The sequence below is a fragment of the Pseudorasbora parva genome, chromosome 1 (assembly GCF_024679245.1).
Source record: "Pseudorasbora parva isolate DD20220531a chromosome 1, ASM2467924v1, whole genome shotgun sequence".
Taxonomy (NCBI): domain Eukaryota; kingdom Metazoa; phylum Chordata; class Actinopteri; order Cypriniformes; family Gobionidae; genus Pseudorasbora; species Pseudorasbora parva.
The window spans coordinates 8226054-8252441 of record NC_090172.1 but is presented as its reverse complement, the minus strand read 5'-3'; the positions used below and the strand labels follow the sequence as shown (position 1 = coordinate 8252441).

The window sequence follows — 26388 nt, the reverse complement described above, 5'->3', positions numbered from 1 at the left end:
CCTGGTGCTCAGACACCTCAGCCAGTTGGGTCTTCGGGTCAACTGAGAAAAGAGCAAACTCGCCCCCGTGCAGAGGATCTATTCTCTCGGTATGGAGTTGGATTTGGTCGAGCGGACAGCGCCCCTGAGGTGGTGAACAGGTGGTGAACCTGCAAGCTCTGCCCCTGGAGGAGGCAGACCCAGCCTTAGCTTTTGCTCTGTCCCGTCCACTCTGTGGACATACGTGGACAGAACTCAAAGCTTCACAACCTCAAATCAGCTCTTTGTCTGTCACGGAGGCCAGCAGAAGGGAAAGGCTGTCTCCAAGCAGAGGATGGCCCACTGGATAGTGGATGCCATCACCTTGACTTACTAAACACAAGGTGTGCCCTGTCCGCTCAGAGTGCGAACACACTCTACTACAAGTGTTGCATCCTCCTGGGCGCTGACACGTGGTGCCTCGCTGTCAGACATCTGTAGAGCTGTGGGCTGGGCGACACAACATGTTGGCTAGGTTCTATAGCCTACGTGTGGAGCCGGTCTCCTCCTGTGTTCTCTCCTCAAACGGGTAGAAGCACTGAGAGGCCCGGCTCCTGTCGGCTTGCTGCGCCTCGGCGCTTACATTCTTCAGAGATTAAACTCTGTGCCTTCTCCACCGCCCTCGGTGCCGGGCATGGCGGAGCGTCCGGCATCAGGCCTCTTGCCACTGAATCCTTGAGAACCGGTATTTGGCTTGGGCCATGTGAGCAACCCTGCGGGGATCCCACATATTTTTCCACGGTTGCTCCTCCCGGCGTCTCCGTTCCTTCCTTCAGGGAACGAGGGTTACATACGTAACCGAGACATTACATAACTACATTAGTTAAAGCGCCTCTTTTATGCTTTTTTAAATATTACATTTCATGCAATGTGCAATAGCTGTTTGTGAATGTAAATGGCCTGCACATTTTAAGATCAAAGTGCATAATTATTGTCTCTCGAAACAAAAACAAAAAAATAACTGATTCTGAGTTGTCAGCAAGTCCAGTCTCACTTATTGCTTATGGACCATTTTGGTCTGGACTCCATAGCAGCTTTAATTGGCCAAGGACTGGCCAGAGGCCTTCTGACAGATGTGTAAAGCAACCAATCACAGTCAGTTTACTTTGGTCTGCACCATGTTTGGTGGTGTGAAAATGTAACGTTGATGTTCCAACAATAGAGGTTTTGCACGGCCGGAGTGACTGCGATAATATTAATAAAGATGAGTCACATACATAATTGAGACACTATACTGCCCTAAAATGCAAAACGCAGTAACTATAAAAAAACAATCTTTTATGATTTACTTTTGATTGATTTGACATAAAAGTTAGCACTCAGTATCCTCATTCAAAGAACAGATCATTGTCTAAGAGACCTGCAAACCTCGATTTTGACAAAATGTGTAGATAACTTTTGCACAGCAGTGTATATGAACATGTCACAAGGCTGAGTGTGTGCATTTCTTTTAATGTTCATGATCTCCCTGTTGTCAACACATACTGTACGTAGTAAAGCTTCTGAATACAGTACATCAGCTTTTCAGACATGAGACTATTCAATGTGCTTCTGCAATAACGCTTTTCTAAGCTAAATTCATTTATGCTTTCAAATGATTTTAGGCAGCGGTTGCTTTTATTGTACTTATTCGCTTTCCATTTAGAAGATGCTTTTCAGGCAGAGCCACTTACAGTGGACTAACTGACAGTCTTACAGGGCCAACCTAGGGCGAAGTGCCTTGTTTAAGAGCACAATGGTGAGAGAACAGGACTGTGAAAATTCCTCTTGAGCCTAGGCGCTAATCCATTTCAGGAAACTACCAGGCCGTTTTCTTTCTTAAATGTTTTAAAAGAAAGGATAAGTAAAGAAATATCTAACTTTTTTCCATTCATATTTTTTTCTTTAAGCACAATTCAAAGGAACTGAAGAAAAAAAAAGGGGGAGTGTGATTTAGACAGAACCTTGACCTCATAAGTTACAGCAATCTTTCAATGAGACAAATGACAGGCTTTGCGGAACATTTTACAAAACGAGGGCTGAGAAAATGTGTTTTTGTCGTGGGACATGAATTAATAATAATAATAAAAAAGATTCACTCTGAAAAAAAATCCTGCTTAACTTCTCAGTTCCTGGTGGATGAGCTGTTTCTCTAAACAGTGACATTCACAAAGCCGATAATTAGTGACGACAGACACGGTTTTACACACAATATAATTGTGTTTTTGGTGTCTGTCTAAGCTATTCACCAGTCAATCACTTTCGTGTCCTTTCATGTATGTGGAATTAGATATAACACAAAGAGAGTGAAAGCACTCAAGAAATGGACATTTTTTTACTGCTATTCTGTCACCACAATGTCATAGAAAATTGCATTGTCTTGACTGTAAAAGAGAACATTAACTATTGGTATGCGGCTAACCAGCATTCAGAGTTAATGGGACAGATTCGCGCACTAAGCTGAGGAATTTTTAAATCAATAAAACAGCCCTGAAAGACTTTAAAGAATGGGTGTAGTCGGTTTGAAGTAATGCACTGTTCCATTAAATCATTTATTCCCAGATCTATCTATGTAGAAATAAATAAGCCACGCACAACTGAGTGGACTGGAGGAAAAACTGGAGGACGGACAGACAGACTTAAGAGATTTGGATGGTTAAGGGGGGCGATGGGCATGAGAATGAGCTGTAAGCATGCAGGGACAGTTGAACGGCAGGGACAAGGCACCTGCCTGCTGGCACAATGTCAGACTAGCCAGCAGTTAGATAGCTGTTGATTTTTCTTTATTTTTCATAAGATTCAAATTTAATTAAGGGGTTAGGAGAAAAATGGCCTGAGCTGATGGTATAATGAGTTGCTGCGGGACATCTTTTTAATAATCTCAGTTTGTAACAAAGACATTGCCAAGTCTTAGTGTGCTCATGAGTCACAGGCTTCGGTGGCCATGTACTTTCATTGCCCAGATAAATCTCACAGAGCCTAAGGAATGCTTTTGTTTGCACGTAATCTTCTGATTAAACTGATGACTTCATTTCACCTTCAGCTCTAACCTATAACTGACAATAGAGAAAAGCCAGCGTTATACATCACATTCACAGTGTACTTTTCTCAGTGAACCTCTAACAAAAGCCTTTGCTGTTGCAAATTCACAACTGTGGTCTTTTAAGGCCCACTGAAGTGCCTTGAAACGCGCAGCATTATTCAATGTGTTGATGTAATTTCCACTGAAACAAGAAGTCAGCTTTTCCCTCTTTTTAAAATAGCCAATAGTGTTTAGTTCATATCACAGCTCGGCCAGAACATTTTCTCTTCCAAATCTATTTTAAAGTACAGCATTCTGTGCAGAATTCAAATGGGTCTGATACGTTTTGTGGTCTTTGCAGACTCACACATATGATTCGCTCTGTGCTATTGTGTCTCTAAACCGGAGCAGACTGTGTGCGCATTGTGGTGGTTCTTTTGACACTGACGTGAAAACAGACTTAATTCACCCTAATCAAAAGCATATTTACACTGTCTGAATAGTGCAACTGTATAGTGCACTATATGCCATTCACTTGTATGTCGTGTAGAAGATAATAAATATGTAAACAAGTGACCGATTTTAGCCGCAGCTTCAGCGTCTATTTGTGGTGGGATGCTAGCCTGACATGATCATACTCAATTCTAGTCAGAATATGAGTCTAATGGGTCTGAAATCTACATTGGGCTGTAATTATGGGGCGTGTCACAACCGAGCCAGAAGACATCGATTGGATAGACCTACAAACAATCAGAGCAACGAAGCAACGGATAATGTTAGTTGTCAAATGTCAACAGAACTCAACTGCACTGTGTTGCCAAATCTGTGTTTTTTTCCGCTGGTTGTTTTCCATTTCCACGGGTTGAAGCAAGCTCAATTATGTGATATATAGACAAATGCTAATTTTATCAGGCAACCTTGCCAAAATAACACACAATTTACCCCCCAAATGCCATTTCCCCCCCAGAGAAGCTATTGGGCATTTAAGCTTGAAAAATGCAATTTTTGTATTACTGAAATGCTGGAAAGTACAAGAACAAGCTTTCATCACCGCTCAAAAGAGAAAAAACAACAACACGTAAACATTTGAAATGAGGCTTTATTACGGCAGTAATAAACGGTATATAGGTTAAATTTGCAGCATTGTATTAACTTATTTCTGCTCAATTCCACATTTTTAAAATGACATCTTTTTTTTAAACAGGAGATTTAAATAGGCCTAATTAATCATTTCCTTATTAAATTAAAAATGATTTCATTCTTATTATTCCACGCATTATGACATTTTTTTAAATTTTTACAGCAGACAATCATTCGACTGACCATGTGAGGAGCGTTCCCAGATGCGCAGGATCACAAAACTCACTCTTCCAGAAATAAATAGCCATCCGAATGCACAAGTTTTATCACTGTCTGAGGTGGCAAGCAAATTTATTTTTACAGACGTCCACATGAGAAACAAATATCATCCGAATAGGGCTCAAGACACATGAAAGCCTGCATGAACTTTTTGGCCTTAATTCTTAGCGGCACATTACGGACTTTGAGTCCACACATCTCGTCCATTCTGTTTTTCACGTCCTGCCCTCCATCTGAATTTTGTGTGTCATCTTCACCACATGATTGCAAGCCTCTTCTAATTTGCCTACTCTACCTTTAATTAAAAAGACCTTATGGGCAACCCCACAGTCTTGGTTTTTGTTCTTGGTCATTTTGAGTCACTTTTAACACTTAAGATTTTGAAGATAAAACCACTTAGCTTTTCTTAAAGGACCATGTCTATTTTAGTAATGTTTAATAAGGGCAGATTGGTTGTTTTTACTACTGATATTAATAAGTTAACATTATTAAGCCTAAATCTAATTACAGCAATCATACTAGGCCAATTGTATTCGCTTGACTTTGTATTAAACGGAACATACAGTCATTTGAATACATATGAGTACATTATCTCCATGTGCTACAGTAGGCCTAAACTATGGGTTATATTGTGATTGAAATAAAACTCTCATGTATGTAATGTGGCTACAGGAGGTTACCAAAACATTTCTGCCTCGCGCAGCTCTCAGGAGATGAAGATCTTCAAAGGACATTTTTATCTGCCGTACGCGTCATGTTTGGCATGTTCCCATGGAGACGCACCTTTCTCTGGCAGAGTTCCGCCCCCCTAGCCGCGGCTCTAACTGCGATTGGTAGTGAAATCAGTGACAGGCGAGTTCTGAATGATCATTGGCTCGCTGCGCTGTTTGTCAATCTGTGAGCAGGATGTGTACCGGCGGGCGAGGCGGGAGAGAGGGGCGGCGGAGCGGGTGTTTAGAAATGATGAACAAGTAACAGCGCAGAGATTTGTCTTTACATTAACTGTTATAACTGAATATACTGGGAAGTCAAATGTCTACAGCATAAAGAAGATGAAATCCGCGTGAAACAGTCATCAAATCACGAGACACGGGTGACACGAAGCACTGCCCGTGTAACTGCAACAGGTACTACAGGTAGATTAATTCACTTTATGAAATCATTTGTTTATTCCGTCTCATAACCACTTAGACGTGGAAAAATACGATGGCTTTGGTTAGAAATATGTTGCAGACTTTCTTATTAATAGGCATAATCAAAGTCTGTCTAATATTCTAGTGTTTGTGTTTATTAGACACACGTTTGTTTCTAGGCCAAAGTTTTTTGAGAACCATTTATAACGCATATAAAAATCTTAAAAACATGTTTTCCTCTAAGTACAATCAGAATAATTTGTAAAGTTTTTAAGGAAGCAGTGTTAATTGCTTGTTTATTCAATGTGTGGTGTAATTGCAATTATTACATTCAACAAGAGCTGCAAATGAAGCATAGCTCACAGAGAGTTTATTTCATTACATATCTGAGACTGCCGGGATGTTTCCATTAGCTGTAGATTTTCTCCTATAATACTGAATTACTGCTAATCAGATTGTTGGAGTTTGTTAATGCAATTGGTGTCAGATTTACAGGCTTCTCATTAACTTATTAAGCAGTTAAATGTTATTGATATCTAATATTGAATGAATTTCCCTCTTACTCATGTTGGTTTGCCGGAAGGCGTCTACCTTAAATTTACAGTCCATGAATGAACATGATGCAGATAGAAAATAGAAAACACTTTACAATAAAGCTGCTTAATAGATAACAGTTAACATGCATACACTCAAAAAATAAAGCGTTTTTAGATTTAGAAGATTTATACGTTTCAATTAATAGTAAAATATCATAAAATTTAGTTCAATATTTTTTTTATAAAACTTGAATGTGATGAATACGAATCACATAAATGTTCCATTAAGATTTATACAAAATATTTTATTAAGATCAATTTTTTTGCTCATTTAAAAATCTTAATTCATAAAATGTAAGGATTTTTCAATTCAATTTGTTGCAATTTTACTAATTGAAATGCGTAAATCATAAAAAAGCCTATTTTTTGAGTAGTTAGTAAATAAACTGACCTAACACCAGCGATTTGAAAAAAAAAGAGTATTACAAAAACAAAGTTTAACGTAGAGAACCTTATTGTAAAATTTTACAGAATAAACATATGAGGTGGTGAATGTAAAACAAAGGGTGTTCATTAAAATTGTATTTTTAAAAAATATTAAAAAATATTTATATCTAGTGTCTTTTATATTTAATAGCCATAAATGTACCCAATATATTACCAATATTTATTTATTTATAAATTTAAAATGAATGTATTTGTTTATTTTTGGTAAATCTGACAAGAAGGTTTATTTATTTATTTATGCTAAATATGACACACTGAGGCCATTATGTTACACGCTTTATCCCCCCCCCCCCCTCCTGCTGTCCCATATAAATGAAGCACATCCTGTCTGATGGCACAGAGATATGAATGTTACACTGTATTTTGATGATCAGTCATGGTTCATCTGGTGTAGATGTTCTCCATGCCGTTTGTTTTCTCTGCAATGATTTTGGTTTTTGGTGCATTTCTTTACTAATACAAACCAGGTTGCATCAGCACAGACAGAGATCAGGCTTTTTTGTCACAGATGATGAAAACTCCAAGGTCTATCCGGCAGAATTTAAGCCATATATTCTCTCTAAGATGTACTTTTTTCCTTAAATCGTCCTTTTTACATGAAAGAGTCGCCTGGTTTTCTCATTAATTACAGCTGTGGTAGATACAACTAGCTATTGTGATCAGAGGCAGCCAGACCTCGGTAAGTTTTGCAGCACATTGCCTAATTAGAACTGGTTACATGTGGAAAACAAAGGCAAAGTACGCTTGGGGATTGTGATATGTTATTAAAACCGTTTATTGCGGGGGTGGCTGGCTTTTAGGACAATGAGGGGGCCTATTGGAGATCTGAGGAGCTTTAGCTGTCAGCTGAGGCTGTGGTTCACTTTCTTTTCTTTACTGCTGCTCGAGGGAATTTTTAGTTTGTGTGCCACAGAGCTTTGTACTTCTGACCTTCATGTTGAATTTGTCTGTGCGCAGATGACCAGCCCCATTAAGGAGACAATGGATAATCCAGACCAGAGGAATGATATTCTGTAATGCATGTACTTTTGAAGGAGACTATCTGCTCTTGGTGTATTTTATGTACCACAACTGTTAAGGCGAGATTTGCGAAAATAGCCCCTTTGAAATTGCGGTTGTTAAGTACTCAGTTTTAATGACTGACAAAGTGTGATTCAAGGGGCTCAAAGATGGGAACATTATGCCGAGTTCAGAGTCTTCAGACTATGCAATATCAGCCCGATTTTGGCACAATCCACTTGAGGTAGGGTGTTGTGGTGATTCGTAAATGGCAAGTGGTGTCAGGATGCAAGAATCGATCGTTTCATCTCGTATAGTGTGTCATAGTGTGAATGACAACCGATGCCATGTCTGTAACGCTTCGCGATGTCACTACAGAAAGTCTAGAATGTTTAAAGCTACACTGTGTGATATCTTCCCCCAGCGGTGAAAAGGTGTATGACCATCCAGTGAACATTAGTTTCTGTTCCTCTCAATTCTGATTTCGTTTTAACTCCTACGGTGGCCGATTTAGTCCAAGATTAACATGGCAATCCCCCTCTTCACATAAGACACGGTGCCATCGAGTGTTAAAACGCGAAACCTGAAGCTTGAATTTACGGGTATGTCCTCTTTGGCTAATGTACTTTCAAGATGGAGGGGCAACATGGCGACTAGCATTCGAACCCCTCACCCGTATGTATTTTCAATGGCATATTATAAACTTACGAGAATACTTTATTACTTGAAAGAAGTAAATATACATTAATGAGCACATATATTTTTGAAAGAACTAAGTGTTTTTAGCTAAGAATAAACTAAAAAAGTTACACAGTGTAACTTTACATTTTTTCCGGTCTTCCATGATGGGTTCCATCAAAACTGTGAAGTTGACCAATAAGAGCACGGTAGCTCTTCCATACACAGATTTCAAACATGGCAAAACGAAAGAGATGATGGTATTGGTGCTGGTGGAATTACGCAATGGAGGAAACCAAGCACGCAATTTTGCATTTAATAGCCATCCAAACACAGCCCTGACATCTAGGCTAAAACAAGGCATGATGAACATATGTCAATTTTTTTTAACTAACCACCTTGTAACCACTGTTGGCTTTGCTTACATGATGGATCATACATTTTGTAAGTTATTTTGGCAAAAAAGGTCATTCAGAGTTATTTTGGCTAGAAGTGGGTTACTCATAGCCGGACTATATCAGGTCTACAGTTAACCTAGATGGTGAAATGACGGCTGTTGCTTGCTGGGAAGGTTCGTGAAGATATGGCAACAAAACTGCTGCCGTATGATGTTTCCTCGTAATTCCTTGAATTAGCATTAAAGGTGCACTATGTATAGGGCTGGGCGATAAAACGATAACAATAATTATCACAATATAATTTTCCTCGATAAAACGATAACAACCATTTAGGGATGCACCGAATGTTTGGCAACCGAAATTATTTGGCCGAAAATAGCCAAAAAAAGCATTTTCGGTATTCGGAATAAGTAAAAAGGCCGAATAATTTTTGCCGAACAATGACGTTTTTAATGACGCGATCAAATAGTAACCCACGTAGAGTGAGAAGCGCGCTTTATGCAGCAAACATGTCAGCAGTGTGGAAGCACTGTTTAGTGCTGCATCTCATGTCATCAATGAGAAGAGGAACCGACTTTTATGTGAGAAAGCAGAGAAGCTACTTTTCATAAAGAAGAACCTGCCACTTTTCCTGAAGAAGTAGGCTAAGTAGGCTTATGTCTAGGACAGTTATTTATTTGTTGTGGGTTCATCCACATTTTTTGCACTATTCAATGCACATTTGTTGTTGTAGACATACAGAGTTACATTCTTTCAGCAGGCAGTTATTAGGGCTGTGTATTAGGGCTGTACACTGCGGTGCAACGTGAGACTGAATGACTGCACTCGAACATGTCCACTATGATGTCGGACAACACTACAAATGGCCGTCCCTTCAAATAATGCCCTATTTCAGGGTATAGGGGGTCGATTTCGGATTCAGCCCCTGTCGTGGAGACTGAGCAGCCCAACATCTCGATTGAGACAACGCAGTCTGTCAGGTGTGTGTGCCCGGCCGCCGATCTGTTTGTGACTTGTGTAGGTGAGTTTGTGTGCACATGTATGTTTGAGTGTGTTTTAAGTACAATTACAAAGCAATTCATTGGTTTTGTTTAACTCTGAAACAATTTTCGAGTTGCGTTGTGGTAAAAATAGCTACGGGTAACGCCAGCTGATTGAGGAGTTCAACCATTCTACGTCATCAACCTAGAACGCAAACAAAATGGCGCCGCCCATGGTCCAAATATAAAATCGATTTTTTAAATAACGTAGATCTTTCATGGGTTTTCTACTACATAATTCAGTAAGAGACATCATTTATGCTATATTAAGCCATACAAGTCTCAACACCAGGGGATCCCTTTAAAACCAGAGCAGTTGAATAACAGAGTTGCGACACGCCTTCATCACGCGGTCACGGCGCTCATATAATTCTAAACAAACCAGCGCGGTGTCAATCAATACAGACCAGTGTTTCCCAACCGGGATCCCGAGCAAAAGTTGCGGGGACGCACTTACACTTCGGTTCATCTCGCATCTGATGACGCATCTTTAATATGGGTTGTAACTTGGAAATAATGCTGTATGTATGTTTCTGTCGATGGATACACGCGCTGACTCCTCAGGTATACACTACAACAAGAGCGATAATAAAAGAAAAACGTGGGCAAAACGGTCTCTCTTTGTAAACTTTATAAAACGCATGCGAGTGCTGCTGTACGTCCGAATATGAGCAGTCATTTTCACAGTCATCACCCCCGTGTAGCAAGGAGACTCGAATGAGAAGATCTGTCTCTGCACTCGTCCCAAAGCGCGCAAATAATGAGTTATCTTTCAAATCCTGTGCTTAAACGGACAAACTCACAAAAAGTATGTCAAACTGTCATAGCCTACTCTATGCCTTAAGTGAACTTTATACAGAAAATACGACGACTATCCGTGGGTCTTAAAGGGGCAGTAGCCTTCACTGCTTTCTGTTTAATGTCAAACAAAAGATAAAGACATCACTCACTGCTCCTGACTGAATAGCTTTTGTAAGTTTAATAAGGATTATTTTTTTGATTTTAAACAGTTAAATGTGTGGTTATTTTACTTTTGATTACTTCATTCCATTTCTCTACCTAAAAACTAATGTTAGACCTACCTGAAAAGCATTGTTTATTTTGTTCTCTTCTTTGCTCAATATTATTTATTTGTGCTGCTGCTTCTATTTAAGTTATCTGTTCTTATTTTCTTTATTTTCATTTGACAGTAGTCCTTTTTCCCCTGAACATAGCAAATACCAAACTGTACTGAAACGTGAACCTAAAACCGTGATACAAAGCGAACTGTGAGCAGTCTGTACTGTTACACCTCTAGCTTAACTTATGCGAGGGGGTGCCACAGAATTTTGAAAAAATTCAAAGGGTAAAAAAATAAATCGTTTGATTAGTCGACTAATCGAAAAAATAATCGTTAGATTAGTCGACAGAAAAAATAATCGTTAGTTGCAGCTCTAGAATAAAGAACACAACCATAAGCCTAAAACACGAGACAAAGTATTTTATTTAATTAATACAGTATAATTTGTATCACTAATCATATGCAATGTGCAATCTAAGTTGAGGGAAATGTAAAGTTACAGCAGGATTCTTTGTGTAAATGTTTTAAAGGTTCACAGTATAGCAGTGGCTATTTAACAACAGAAAGTGCAGTCCATTCCATGACTGAATGACTGTTTGTTTTATATTTAACACAGTAGCCCCGATCACACAGAACGCGTTTTTGCAGCGAGAGGCCTTTTTTAAATGGATTTCGTTTGGCAGAGAGCGTTATGCGCGCTGCTTACGCGCCCTGGGCGCCTCGCGTTTAAACCGATTGCTGCACCTCGCGTTTTTGAAGGAGCGCTGCGAGCGCATGAAGTTGAAAAAAAGTCAACTCTGAGTGGAAAAGCGTGCAACATCATCGCGCTTATTTTCTGTTGTCCAATCGAATGAATGAAGCGGCGGACGTTCCGTTGTGTTGACCGTTACATTGATTTGACTGACAGTACAGGTGATTCGGGGGTTGCCTAGAAACATTAAAGCGCACTGCTCATTTTTGAATGAGAAAACGGCGACCAAAAAAGGGAGTGCAGTGCGCCTCGCGTTTTCGAACCTGAAAAACGTGTTCTGTGTGATCGGACCCTAAAGCTGTTTTCTATAAAGCAGTCTATTGTATAAAGTGCTATTTCAAGTAACGTTACTGAACTGCAGAGCTGGTGCATCCATATCCACATCGCAATTATCTTTCGTTCTCCTGCCACCGCTGTCAGTTTTGGCATGTGTTTATTTTGTTACTGAGAGGAAAGCGTGCAGTACATTCTATCGAAATGCTTCTCAGCAGCGCGGGTGACATCAGGATGGTAAGCGAGCTCTCTGTTTCAATGTGTTTCCCGAGTATTAGATTATAACTTGGCCTATTTTGCAAACAAAATGATTCTTGTCGATTTCCTTAGTGGCTTCTTTTTAGATGAAGCCAACATGAGTCCACACTTCAGCTCTGTATACTGCAGGAGCGGAATAATTCTATCGTCTTGAGAGCTGGATTTGCTAATGTAAACTAGTGATGCACGCACTTTTACTCTGCGCTTCTCCGGCTCCGCGTCCGTTATACGTTCTGAGATAGCACTGCCATCTAGCGGTTGGGTGTTATACAGTCTGTGGTTTAAACCGAACACAAAGCCACAAATTTTGGATGTAAATATATAAATATCGGTACAGCGTTTTTGAGAATCGATACAGTATCGGCAAACATAATATCGCGATATTCACGTCTATCGATATTTTCTTACACCCCTAGCAGTTATAGGCCTAACATAGGCTATTCAAGAAGGGGGGCTTCAAAGATGGCCAAATAAAAATATATTTTTTATTTTACTAATTATTTATTTTAAGTTACGTTGTGCTTAGTTTGTATAATATCTGCTAGAATGTTGTTAAATAAATATTTTGAAATTGTATTTTTATTTGATTTATTTCTCTGAAAAGCAACACAAAATAGTAAAAAGCAAATTTTTACTATTTCATTATTGTAATGGTAAAAAAAATAGCCAAATACATGGAAAAAATGCGAAACACCGTGTTCGGTATTCGGCCTTTGGCCAAGCATTTCATTATTATTCGGCTTCGGCTTCGGCCAAGAATTTCATTTCGGTGCATCCCTACAACCGTTTGATGAATTCTCGATATAATGCTTACGCGTTATGCGTAATTCTGTGCATGCACATTGCAGACCGGGCTTTTGGGTGCTGCACGCACTGCTATTTACAGTCAGTTGCAGACAGGCTTGGAGGATCAGAGTGAAGTGAAGTGAGAAAAATGAGTGATAGTGAAGAAAACTTCGAGGTTGAAGACCAGCTCGGAGGACACAGATAGCGTTGACAAGTTAGTTCGCTCAACTTCAGTGGTTTGGAGATATTTTGGCGATCCCATCCGACATAAAATAGCGGCGAAGGCTACATGGACTGCTTGTCATAGGTTCACGTTCACCACGTGGGATTTAATTATTAAATGATCGTGCTTCTTCTGAGTTCTTCCATATAACATTGAGCCCAACACAGCGGTAAATCGACATTAACTTCATTCACACAGGCTTATTACCTTGTTAGTTGCGGTGGGTACCTTACAACAAGCTACCAAACTATAATCACTAAAACATCGGATTTGTACACGATCGCTATCATAATTGTTTGTCTTTGGTGATGTATTAATGACTCAGCATCGCCTGTATCAAAAGAGAAAAAATGTCATCTGGTGTTTAAAATAAATAAAATAGACTAGACAGCCCTTACTGGAGATTCACAAATACTGAACTTTGCTCTCTCCCTTCTCTCGCGGCCAGCCCACTGTTGGTGAGGTGTGTGTGTAGCGCGCGCGCGCGTGTGTGTGTGTGTGTGTGTGTGTGTGAGAGAGAGAGATGCACAGGGGACCATTTTTTTTTTTTTTTGCCCGTTTGCATATTTAGTGTTTTACTACTTACACGATTAAGTAATGATATTATTGATATACAGTGTAGAGTACAAAAATGCTGACCACAATAAAGATTTTAATAAATAAATCTACCTTAGTTTTAATAAATTGTTCACCTGTTTGGGAAGTGTTTGTCATGTTTTGACAATAAAGGATAGTTTAAAACCAAAGTTAACTCTGTTTTCTACATCTTTCATTTAGGAGCAAAAATATGCCTATAAACTGTAAAGAAATAAAGATTTTACATTTATCGTGATATTTATCAATATCGACTGATATGGAAAATTATATTGTGATAATTGTTTTGGGCCATATCGCCCATCCCTAACTATGTAGTATTTTTGCAGTAAGATATCCAAAAACCACCAGGCCAGTGTTATATATTTTGTTCAGTTGAGTTCTTACAATATCCCAAATGTTTCCAACTATTTATAAATTGTGAGAATTGCTATTTTAACTTAAGACCGTGACGTTTCAGCATAGCGTCTGAGGAAGTCGCCTGTCAATTGTGTCTTATCTGCGTTACCCTCAACGAGTGAACAAGTCACAGCAGTGCCGAGTGAACGCACAAAGTAACGTCATACCATAATTTTAAACACACTTAAATGTATCTAATATGATAAACAGAGCTGCGTTACCTCATACTCATGACCAGTACAACCATTGTTTCTTTACGCTCTTATTTCCGGAAGTCAGTTGCTAGTTCCGCCTTCTCGATGACAACACGCATATCGTTAAAGATGGCAAGCGATAATTGGTCGTACTATTCACCAGGCCACATCTCTATATGGTTTACCAACATGGTCCCTTTTGTTGGCTAAATAGGGCTATTCAAATCTTTACATTGTTTATATTGGCTAAATAACTTTTAATGTCACAGTGTAAAATGGCTTGTGATGTTCATGTCTTAAGACTGAGTCTGATATGAACCGCAGGAAATCTTAAATTTTGAGGTACTTTGAAACTTTATTACCTCAGTGCATGACTTCTAAAAGGTATTGTGGTATTGTACCATAATGAAAGTCTGACAGTTTGATCGTCATCTTTAACAGAATTAGTTTCTTTACATCAAAAAGCTTTTTGGGTTATATTTTCTTACTTTTCCATTAAGTGGCCTCGCATTAAATATCTTTCAGATGCCCTTTTTCACAGGCGCAAGCCAGTCAGAGAGGAAAAGAGTACTTGCCACGACACGAAGAGTCATTTCTTTACCTGCACTTGCTCTCAGCGCATGTAAATGTATTACTAATTCATTGGGTTCCTCCTCGGCATTTAAAGAGGAGCTGTTTTTTTTTTTTTTTAGATGATTCTGGCCGCTGATGACTGATGAAAGCGGGTGGTGTCATGTCACAGGTTCAGGGCTGGTGCTGAGAATTGTGGGAGAGGATAATGCGCACCTAGCTTTGATGAAAGATGATGAAAATTTCAGAGAGTAAAGGGCCCAAAAGTGTCTTCCAGCTTCAAGAAATAATAAATGTCATCTTTATGCTTGAGCGCTGGAGGTTTGAGCAAGACTTTATTCTAAGAATGTAGATTTTAGCTGAATTCTTGGAAGTGTCAGAGAATATTTTCAATGACAATGTTTGCATGATTGCAAAGGTGCAGGATTTTGACATCCTAATTGTCGAGTATTTCTCTCGATATTGGGTCATTCTGTGTCAAATCAACCAAATTTCGGAAACTTCACCGGAATTTTTTAAAAAAAAAATTTAATCAAGCATTGCAAGCCTGTAACTCAAGAAGTATTCAAGATATCTTAATACCTTTTCAGATTCTGATTCTTAACAAACTTTTCCTTTGGTTTCTTCATTTGAAAGGCCCTCAATTCAGTCTCAGAGATATGTCTTAATCTTAATGCGGCTCCATGAGTAAACTGGTAGATTTCAGTGTTTGAAAACTACTAAAGATATCTTACATTTTTTTTTTTAACATTTTCTTTGACATTGAATGACCCTATTGTAGTTGTGATTATAAATTTCAACTATTATAATATACATAAGGATATTTATTTTGTATAAATGATCCCATGATAATCAAATGAATGCTATTACTGCAACATGGTTGCGAAAAATTGTGTATTTTAGTTTTTCAACATCAACTAGATGATTAGTTGCCTAAATGACTATGACTAATTGAGATATTTTCACCCCAATTTTTTTTTTTTCCATTTCCTGTGCTCTCAGTATTTGCTTCTGTCAAAAACGTACTGTGTAAAATACCATTTGAATGCAATTACTAAATAATGGAGAAACGTTGTCGGGCTATCACCAGACCAAACTAAATTTAAGATTGAACATTGGTCTGGGGAGTCTGTTCTGTATTTTCTACTGCAGAAGAGGCACATAATTCAAATGACTCTGTAAGCAATTGAAAAGTCCTTCAACCAATCAGACCACAAGAGGCGTGATTAACTGGCACCGACCCATCCCTTCTCCATTCGTCTTCATGTTAATCCCATTTAGCACACCAGGTGGATAAGCCAGTCTGTGATTGGTTCCCGCAAAAAAGTGTAAGAGAAGCAGTAGAAATTAATGTACAGGGTTCCAGATTGAGTTGCGGGGCGAAATCAAATCGGTGGCAGATCAGGCTTGATTTATAATTTTTTTTGGTACTTCAGGAGTAGACATGAATGGAATGCTAGCGCTCACAATTTATTCTTCTTATTACAAATAGATATTGTACCAATTTTTTATTTATTTTATTTTTTATGTATGAAAATGCATTTGTTTTAAACTATGAGGAACAGTAATGTTTAAAATTAGGAATTCATTAATTTTGGTTTTCAAATATTAGAGCTGTTCATTGTTAATGAGTCACATCCATAGTTGCTCTGCTAGGACACCTAGCCTTATGTAAACTTGAGAAAATCTTTCATATGTCAAGTCAAGTCACATTTATTTATATAATGGTTTTTACAATGCAGACTTTCAAAGCAGCTTCACACTTAACAGGAAAATTATGCAACAGAATTTGATTGCTCTGGGGAAAACAGTGATGTCATCCAGCTCCATTCAGTTTTCATATAGTGTCAGTGTGGGCATATCAGTGATATAGTTCAATATTTTGTATCCTCAACTAAGCAAGCCAAAATCCAAAGTAGGGCTGGGCGATATGGAGCAAAAAATATATCTCGATATATTTTGCTATATCTCGATATACGATATATATCTCGATATCTTTACAGGAAAAATAACCCCCTAAAAACTACAGCAAAAACAAATATGCCAAATACCACAAATTCTTTTCTTTTTTTATTGAAGTGCAAAGAGGTAGTCAGTTCATGTAGGAACAAAGTGCTTTTGCGACATTTAAAAAAAAAAAAACTCCCTGATTACATAAATAATAATAATTTAACTGTAAAAGAAAATAAATAATATTGCCTTCTTTTCATTTATTTCATGCTTTCAAAAGATGAATCAAAGACTCCCTTTTTTACACTTAACAGTAAAACAGTAAGCATTTTGCAGAAAGATGGGGGCATGACTGAGATCTAAATAAACTGATTTTGTCATAACACAATTTCCTGTTGAATTTTTATCAAAATTCAAACAGTGATGTTTGTCATGAGTTTGACCCAATTCAAACTCATCATGCGGATCATGTAGGCTACACATGAGCTGAATTTCACTTCTTTTCCAGTTACAGAACGAAATATGAATGTCAGAAGGTAGGCTATATGATAATATGATACAGCACAACTTACAGAAGAGCACCTCGTGTCTCAGGACACCCGGGATGTCGCGTTTTTCCCTCTTGGTTAAAACATGAATAGACCTGTTCATCATAATCCCGTGATAAAGCTGACAAAATAATCATAGTAATGATATTGCAATACTTTTAAAATGTTTTCAAATGATATGCGATCATTTTGACATTTTAACCGAAAACCATGCGATCAGTTAGACACAAATCATAAACTGGCATGATTGTGACCGCGTCTCAACTGTGGGTGAAACGTGCGATTTGAACTATGATGAACATTAATATTTCTTTATAAATTTCAGCAAGCAGTTGTGTTAGAAGGAAAACATGGTCTCTTAACTGAGTCCTGAACAACGCGCGCGCTTGTCAACATAACTGACCCTCACCTGGTTGCGGACGCCGCCGTGTGCACTGAGACGACACGCGAGGGGAGGGGGAACAAAAGCAATGAGGCGGGAGGCACGCGAGCGGGAGCGAGCACAGCACAGGGAAGGCAAACAAGCAAAGTGGCGGAATCAGATTTAAATATAAACAATATATCGATATATACGATATGTCCAAATCCATATCGAGTTGAAAAAATATCTCGATATATTTTAAATATCGAGATATCGCCCACCCCTAATCCAAAGGCAAAAGAGCAATGGTGGCAAGGAACCAAAACTCCATCAGGCGACAGAATGGAGAAAAACCCCCTGAGAGAAACCAGGCTCAGTCAGGGTGCCAGTTCTCCTCTGGCCAATGAACAAACGGTGTATGATTATGATTTAGGCAAACATTACAAGTCAGAAGTCAGATTAGATCGGAAACATTGCAAATATTTGTCCAGTTCCAATTGTTTGCAGATTCCACTTTTAGTAATATTTTGTCAAATACACATTTATACATTTCTAACTGTTGCTGAACTTTTTAGAGCCACTGTTTTTGTAATCTTTCTCATACTAAGTTTGCCAGATCTGTCTGTAGTTTCACTGTACACAAAGGACTGTGGCATAAATAGGATCATTTGTGATCCATTTTCTTTGTACATCTCAAGTTCAGCGTGGACAGAATAAATGCACATTTTCTCTGAACTCTGCGTCTGCCCTTCCCAAACCTCCGTGGCATATGTCCTGTTGTGAAGAGAAACCGCCATGACCCAGCCAGTCACATTAAATGGCATTCTGCTGTTTACAAGTAGCAGTTTACTTGCTATTACGCTTGTGTAAACAAGAGTGAGTGCGGATCATTGTAAAAACAGGGTCTGAGTGGCTGGGCTTTTATAGGGCATATTCTCTTACCCTCTCTGACACTGAGAAAGCTTTATATAGACTTGTCCGATAAATAGTGTTTGTCCTCCCTGGTGTATTGTGGGAAGACAGGGGCGGGCAAGTGTATGGAATCTCTGATACGTCAAAGGACAGGTCGGATGATTTAGTAGACGCGTAGGAACCCGCACGGACAAATGAGCCTATAGCCACAATTTACAGAGACAGGTCGGGCTTTGTCTTTGAGACGTACAAGTGGTGTTGTGATGGTCTAAGAAGCAATTCATCTACTTTGAAAGGATGCTCCCTGAAGTAGGCCTATGGCTTAATACCTTGACAAGAGCTTTAAAGACGTACCTCTTTGTCAGTCTCCACAAACGTCTCTCCGTTCGTGCTTGCATACAGTGCACTATGGGAGCTGTGGGGGTATTAGGAGAAGGGAAAGATGAAGAGATGTCTGTCTGTGGTCTGTTTGACGTTACAGACCGCATGCGCTTGCTGATACTTGATCTGATGTTAATGTGCCGCTCTGTGAGAGAGAGTGCAAGAGAGGGAGAGAGCGAGTAACGGAGGGGGAGATGGGCAGATAATCCCGTCTGCCTGATGAGATTGAAGGCTCGGATTGATTGATCGCCTAATCATAGGAGGAAATGGGCCTGAAAATGAATGGGACTCTGCCCTTGGCTTGCCGGGGAGCCGGGCGGCTGGATCGCAGAGGATGTTAGCTGCAACTCTACATGGCCTTAATGTGCACAGGACCTGATTTCATTTGCGTCTGATATACAGTTATACGATCCCCACTAAATGATCAAATATAAAAAGCAAGAGGGGGAGCCAGGCAAAGGGTGTAAATCAAGCTTTATTGCTGGAATATTACTTTTTCATGCCATCTGAAATTGATGCTCGCAGAAAGGTGAACGAATGAAAATCCAATACGAATTAGCACAAGTGGAAGCGGCAAAGAGAAAAAGGAAGCTGAAAGAGAGATGACGAGGATATGAAATACTAGTTAAGGGTGCCAGCGGATTATATTTTTTCCTCCTGATTAGGTTCACATTATCAGCCCGGTGCCGTGCAGATTTGTTTTGAGAAATTTCCTCGCAACTGGGAGGCAGGATTACGAGAAGATCCTGCTCTGTCGTAAGATAACGGGTGGGGCTGTCTCGCTTTCAAAGGTACCTGAGATTTGGGCTGCATCTGAGTGTAACCCAGAGCTATTCTTCACCTTAGTAAGGTAAACTTCATCTCTGAGGGATCTCTGCTGGTGGGCTCTGCTTTGCATGAAACCCAGCCCTCGGTGGTGTTTGTAAATGAGACAGGCCTGTCACATCCACTTCTGCGAATCTTGCTGGTGGTTGAGATGCACGTTGGACGTGAGTAGCTTCTACTTGCATCATGCATTTATCTCTATTTCCACCTGAAGCCCGACAGACCGGCAATAATACCGGCGTGTCCGTCTATGGCAAATTGTAATCTTCAGCCCAAAAGACAGCAGCCCTTTTGTGATTGGTGCGCGAGCGTAACGAGGGTAAATTTAGCGCTTAGCTGCCATTTGTAAGTGGAGGTGCCATGGCAGATCAGGGGCTGTATGTGACTAATGAGATGATGTGTGTTATCACCAGCAGTCTCGTAAACAGGGAGGTCATTTGGTGTGCCAGCCCGCGTTGTGGATATGTGAATCTTATTTGACAGAACGATGACCCAAACCGCCCCTCCTGGCTTGTCCCATTGGATCAGTGGCAGCGACTGTCACAAAGCTGAAGATGATTTCTACTTGCTGGATACACTCGGAGCTGGCAGAAGAGGCTTCAATTAAGCTCTTTTTTTCACCCCATCCACTTTTCACATAATGCTGTCAGTGACTAAGAATACATCATAGTTGGAGTGGAGTTTGCCACACTCAAACGTACCAGGGCTGTTTTTCCATTATTTTTTAATTTATTTGGCCCTTTATTAGGGATGATAGACAGACTCTTGGGATTGCAATGTGACCCAAGCCAGACTTGAACCCTGCTTTTATATGTTCATGGCCATATTCACACTTCACCGACCAATAGTTTGATTTGGTTGATCAGTTCGTTTTTCAGTGACTAATTCAGAACTTTTATATTTGTTCCCACCCGTGACTCAGACGCTTTGCTTATTTTATTTAATATTTTCAAAATGTCATTTGTGGGTTTCAAGTAGGCCAGATGAATCTCACTTCTGACGAATCCCTGGTAGATGGTGGTTGATTCTCCTCTTTGTCTCCTCCTAGAGGAAGGTGCTTCGGCTGCAGATCTGGGCAGGTTTCCAGTCTGTCTGTGCTCTGGAGTCAGCAGAGGGCGAGATGGAGACTTTGTGAGGGCTCAGTGTGCCTGCTAAAGGAGAGGGAGCTCGCTGATCAATAGAATTGATCATGAAGTCAATACCCCAGTTTATATCCCTCTCTGTTTACTCCCACCCGGCCGTTGGCGTGTTAAACCGAGCGTGCTCTAAGCAGTCACCCTCGGGACCCTCTAAAAGCCGCCCTTGCACCCACCATTGATTGACACGCAACAAGCAGCGGAAAGTGTTGACAGTGAGGTGGCCAGATTCAGTTTCCAAATTTCAGCGGAAGATCAAGACGAGAAGGCTTCGCATATCCCAGCAGCTTCACACGTAGTGGTTTCAACAAGCATTTGCACGTCCTAGCGCTGCTGAGTTTCTGATTAGCCTGGCTCAAAGGCTCAAAGAGTCTCCAAATGCAACATTTAATCAATTTTGGGATTGATTTCTTTTCAAGGCTAGGAATGGATGACCTCACTCTCACTCAAAATGATTTCTCTTACATTTTCCTGGCCATTATTAACAAGAATCTCAACTGTTCTGTACATCTTCCATCCAGAAAAATAGCTTCATTCATTTAGGCCTATTTGTAAAATCTCTCTGTCATGTTCAGTTTTGAAAGTGTAATTGGAAGTATTTTAGTGATATAGCTACATTTCATGTTGCCTGCTAATTTCACACTCTTTGTTAGTTGAATTTGGGCTTTGTTCATGCAATTAAGGGAGGGTGATATGATGATAAGTCTTCTATCAAGAAATTAGTAATTTAATTTCAAGATACCGATTTTTGCAGTAATATCCAAAAACCACTAGGCCAGTGTTATAGACATATATTTGGTTCAGTTAAGTACTTATGATATCCGAAATGTTTCCAACTATTTGTAAATTGTGAGAAAATCGCTTCTTTTTTTTTTTTACCAAGGACCCGGGACGTCTGAGGGAGTCACCTGTTAATTGAGTCATATCTGCATTACCCTCGGTTTACGGTTTTCTTCTGCAGAAGAGCTTTACTCTTAGCAGTGTGGACAAGTGTCACAGCAGCTGCTGAGCGAACGCACAGAGTAACGTCATAACATAATTTTAAACACATTTAAATGTATCTAATTTGATAAACAGAGCTACCTCCTACTTGTGCGCCCGACAACTGTCCCCCGTCATAATAAAAGTCCCGCTGATCGCGTGGCGTGTGTTGTTCATCTTATTAACAATCGCTCCTGTAGCCTTTCTCAGCTCCACAACACTCGGTCCTGCTCTGCTTCATACTACAGTAACGGTAATCCATCAACATGTTTTCTGCCAGAGTCCTATCCTGATTCTTTTTCACCTGCTGTGAGGTGAAGACCACATGTCCCAAGATGTCCCACTTTATACTTCATAAGTCGAGTGTTTTACATAACCTTCTGTGATCTCGTGTTACTTCAGGTCAAAAAGTCGGACAGAAAATACTCAATGATAAAAGCTATGTCGAATAGCATTGCATTATAGGCCTTATCTATTATGAAAACCCCCAACATGACATAAAGAACACAGAGAAACCATATATTGTCGCGATTGTGTGTTTATTGTTTTCAAACGTGTCTATCTGCATGTTAGCGATCTCTGAAAGCTGTTTGTTTATGTGAGGGAGTTCAATGTCACATGGTTTGTCACTTCTTCTTCATGGGTTCCGTATATGGACTGAATGTGAACTAGCACAGGTCATTGGCGTACTCAGGCTGCCAGTATGAATTGTAAACACAGCACATCAGAGTATACAGTGCTCATAATGATACATTCGTAGATTTTGGATATATAGCGTAGGTAAAAAAACTCCATTGTTTCTTTTTTTACTTTTTAAAACTCCATTGTTAATTGGAATACTGCACATTATTTACTTTTCAAAGGCTTGTAAGCTACAGTTTGCACTGTTTCAAAAAATTAAACTAATTCTCTCAACACATCTTTGATTCATTTTATTCAATATTTGAAAGCTGTAGACTCTCTGTCCAGTCAGAGACATATATTGTGTAATTGATATTTCTTAGTTTTCAGTTCAATTAATTCAATCCAAGTAAATGTAACACTAACAAGATGTCCAAATGTCACACTGTGACATGATGTGACCAAAATCACCTTTATATATATATAAATATAAATCACAAAAATGTAATAGCCGAATATTTTGTTTAATGAATATCTGAGCATGCAATATATCAAAATAAAGTAATTGTAAAAAAGTAAAATAAAATTTTATTCTAGTTTCATGCATTCCTTTTTTTATCAACACTTGAATATGGGTAGGTTTCATAAAAAAAGCTAAATTTTGAACAAAAAGCTGAGAAAATCACATTTTTGTGAAAGACTGTTTCCAGATCAGATTCAGAGCGACGATCAAACACAGATGGAGGTGATCGAGTCCATCAACACTCCTAATGCTTGCACAGTCCTGTGGCTCGTCCTGGGTCCACATTTCATTCAGTAACATTAGGCAGTTTTGATCCATATGCTGTTTATTGATGATGATCAGGTTATTTTTCATATGCATATGATTACATGCAATCGTTCGTTTCACTGCCTCTTACTCGCGTGTGTTTTGATCAGGAGATTCAGTACTCTCATTCAGAAGATGCGCAATAGCGCCCCCTAGCGTCCGACAGTGAAAACACGGAAACGCAGAAAATTCCGTTTGGAGTTAGGCCTGGAAGCGTTGTCTCACAAATAACGGAAATTTCCGTGTTTGGCGGGGAAAGAGTTAATGAAACATGACAGTATTTTTATTAGGCTGCTATCACTTTAAGACTGAATGCACAGATTCGATACACTGTTACGCATTTTTCCCCCCTTCATGTTCTAATCAAGATATAAATGACTTTGTTTACAAGGATACTGTTTACGAGGCACACATTGACACATACGTATGTGTATTTATTAGGCAGCAAAAATAACTCATTCTGTACTCATGCATGCATGCACTCTAAAAATGCTGGGTTAAAAACAACCCAAGTTGGGTTGAAAATGGACAAACTAAGAAATTTGGTTGTTTAAATGGGTCCATTCACTGGGTTCATACAACCCAATTTCTGTGTTTGTCCGTTTTCAACCCAACTTGGTTGTTTTTAAGCTAGCATTTTTTTAGAGTGTGTAGCGGAATGAGTTCTCTTTCAATGTTTATTGCATTTCAGTGGTTTACATTTTTTAACTGGTTTAAAATCTCTTGTTTTTAAACAGCAATGCTTAAAAATGTATGCAAATGATAAGCTTTGGTATAATCATAATAGAAATTATAGTCCAAAGTCTATACCGGTTGACAATTTTCTACCAGTTAACTGTGTCTACTGGTATATTGCCCACCCCTACAGCCAATATAATGAGAAAGATAATTGAGATATCAAAACATTGTGTTTGGAGAGTCTATTCACTTCAATTTTCCATTAGCACAAGCTCTGGTCTGTAAAGTAAGCTGACAGTAATCATGAAACAGTGAATTATAACTATGACACTTGACAGAAAAGTTAAATGACTGTTTTTGTGCTGGATTGTTCCAATAAGACTGGAATTCTCTTGAGAGTGACTGCTTTTCTCTTTCTCTCATGCTATTAGTTCAAGTTTTTTCTTTCTCTTGTCATTTTCCCCTCTCCTCCCTTTCCAAAAACACTGCTTCTGAAGACCCTGCAGTGATTTAATCTTCACGTGATTTGAATAAGTTTGACCTGTTACAGACAACAATAATTAAAAAACCAAATCAGCCTTTTAATACAGTCCTGCACATATTTGTGAATATTTGCCACTTTGACACAGTGAAGAGCTGTTTCTGTGATAAAAGCTTGGCTGATGTCTAGGTCAGCCTATTTGCCTGTAGGGTTGAACATCACACAGCCTTTTTAGGGCCAGAGTTTAATTGGTGCCAGGTTGTCTTTGGCATTTTGTGCAGATGTACATAACGAGTGAACATTGCCCCTCAGTGTCTGTTTGCTTGACAGCGCCAGAGATGGTCATTTGGGATGGGAATGGTAACGAATTTAATGATTACAGTTCTGGTTCCGATTCCTCTGAACGATTGTCGTTCCTTAAGGGTTCTATTAATGATTCTTCTAGTACATTTAAGTAGTGTTGTCTGATTTGGGGAGAAAATCTAATAGTGCTTTTTTTTCTTTCTTTTTTTCTGGTTAAAATAGATTAAAAAAGAAGCATGGATAGTATTATTTATATAAATATATATATTTAAAAACACCAGGTTTGTTGTGCTTGTTTGTAGGGCTGCACAATCTGGCCCAATATTTTGTGCCTACACTGTGTATATAATAATTGTAATCGTTATTATTATTGCTAAATAAAAATATTAAAGAAAATAAAATATTACTGTTTTAATTATTAAAAAAGTGTATATATATATATATATATATATATATATATATATATATATATATATATATATATACACAATGTTCACTGTGTGGTCTGACGAGCTACTGTAGCTCAAATTGCTCAAGAAGTTAATGCTGGTTCAGATAGAAATGTGTCAGAATACACAGTGCATCATGCATAGACCACAGTGGGCACGTGATCATCAGAACTGGACCACAGAGCAGTGGAAGAAGGTGGCCTGGTCTGATGAATCTCTCTTTTTTTTTTTTTTTTTTTTTTTGCATCACATGGATGGACAGGTGCGTGTGTGTTGCTTACCTGGGGAACACATGGCCCCAGTTGGCAAATGTTCTGCTGGGAAACCTTGGATCCTGCCATCCATGTGGATGTTACTTTGACACGTACCACCTAACTAAGCATTGTTGCAGACCATGTACACCCTTTCATGGAAACAGTATTCCCTGGTGGCTGTGGCTCTTTCAGGAGGATAATGCTCCTGCCACAAAGCAAAAATAGTTCAGGAATGATTCGTAAAGCACAACAAAGAGTTGAGATGTTGACTTGGCCTCCAGATTCCTCAGATCTCAATCTAATCGAGCATGTGTGGGAGATTCTGAACAAACAAGTCTTTTTTTCATGGAGGCCCAACCTCACAACTTACAGGACTTAAAGTATCTGCTGCTAACATCTTGGTGGCAGATACCACAGCACACCTTTAGTGTATACCATGCGTTAGGGCTGGGGTTAGGGCTGTTTTGGCCATTTTGTATGTCACAATGTTATGTCTGAACGGTTTGTATAATATTAATATATTCTCTCTCTCTCTCTCTCTCTCTCTCTCTCTCTCTCTCTCTCTCTCTCTCTCTCTCTCTCTCTCTCTATATATATATATATATATATATATATATATATATATATATATATATATATATATATATATATATATATATATATATATATATATATAATATATAATAATGTTCAACTTGGTTTCTGTATTGTTTAAAAAAATATACTCTCGGTTCCCAACCCTAGTGTTTAAATCGACAGTTTTGTGAAGCCAACATGCTCTACCTAACCCAACGCGGCCCCCTTTAAACCCACCAGCCATCCTGTTTTCTGTTTAATGCATCATTTACTGCCCGTAAACAGTTTGTGTAAAGGTGTTTATAGATGTGATTCCTGACGCCCCT

The 26388-nt window shown here is 39.1% G+C and overlaps 1 protein-coding gene across 1 annotated transcript in view; it reads left to right on the top strand.

Annotated features, from left to right (window-relative positions):
• The first annotated feature begins 5320 nt into the window (after nt 1–5320).
• Nucleotides 5321–26388, top strand: part of LOC137040526 (polyamine-modulated factor 1-binding protein 1) — a 319746-nt gene continuing 298678 nt past the window's right edge. Inside the window, exon 1 of the mRNA XM_067416248.1 lies at nt 5321–5514. The gene's annotated coding sequence lies outside the window, so the exon portion shown is untranslated. The remainder of the gene's footprint in view (nt 5515–26388) is intronic.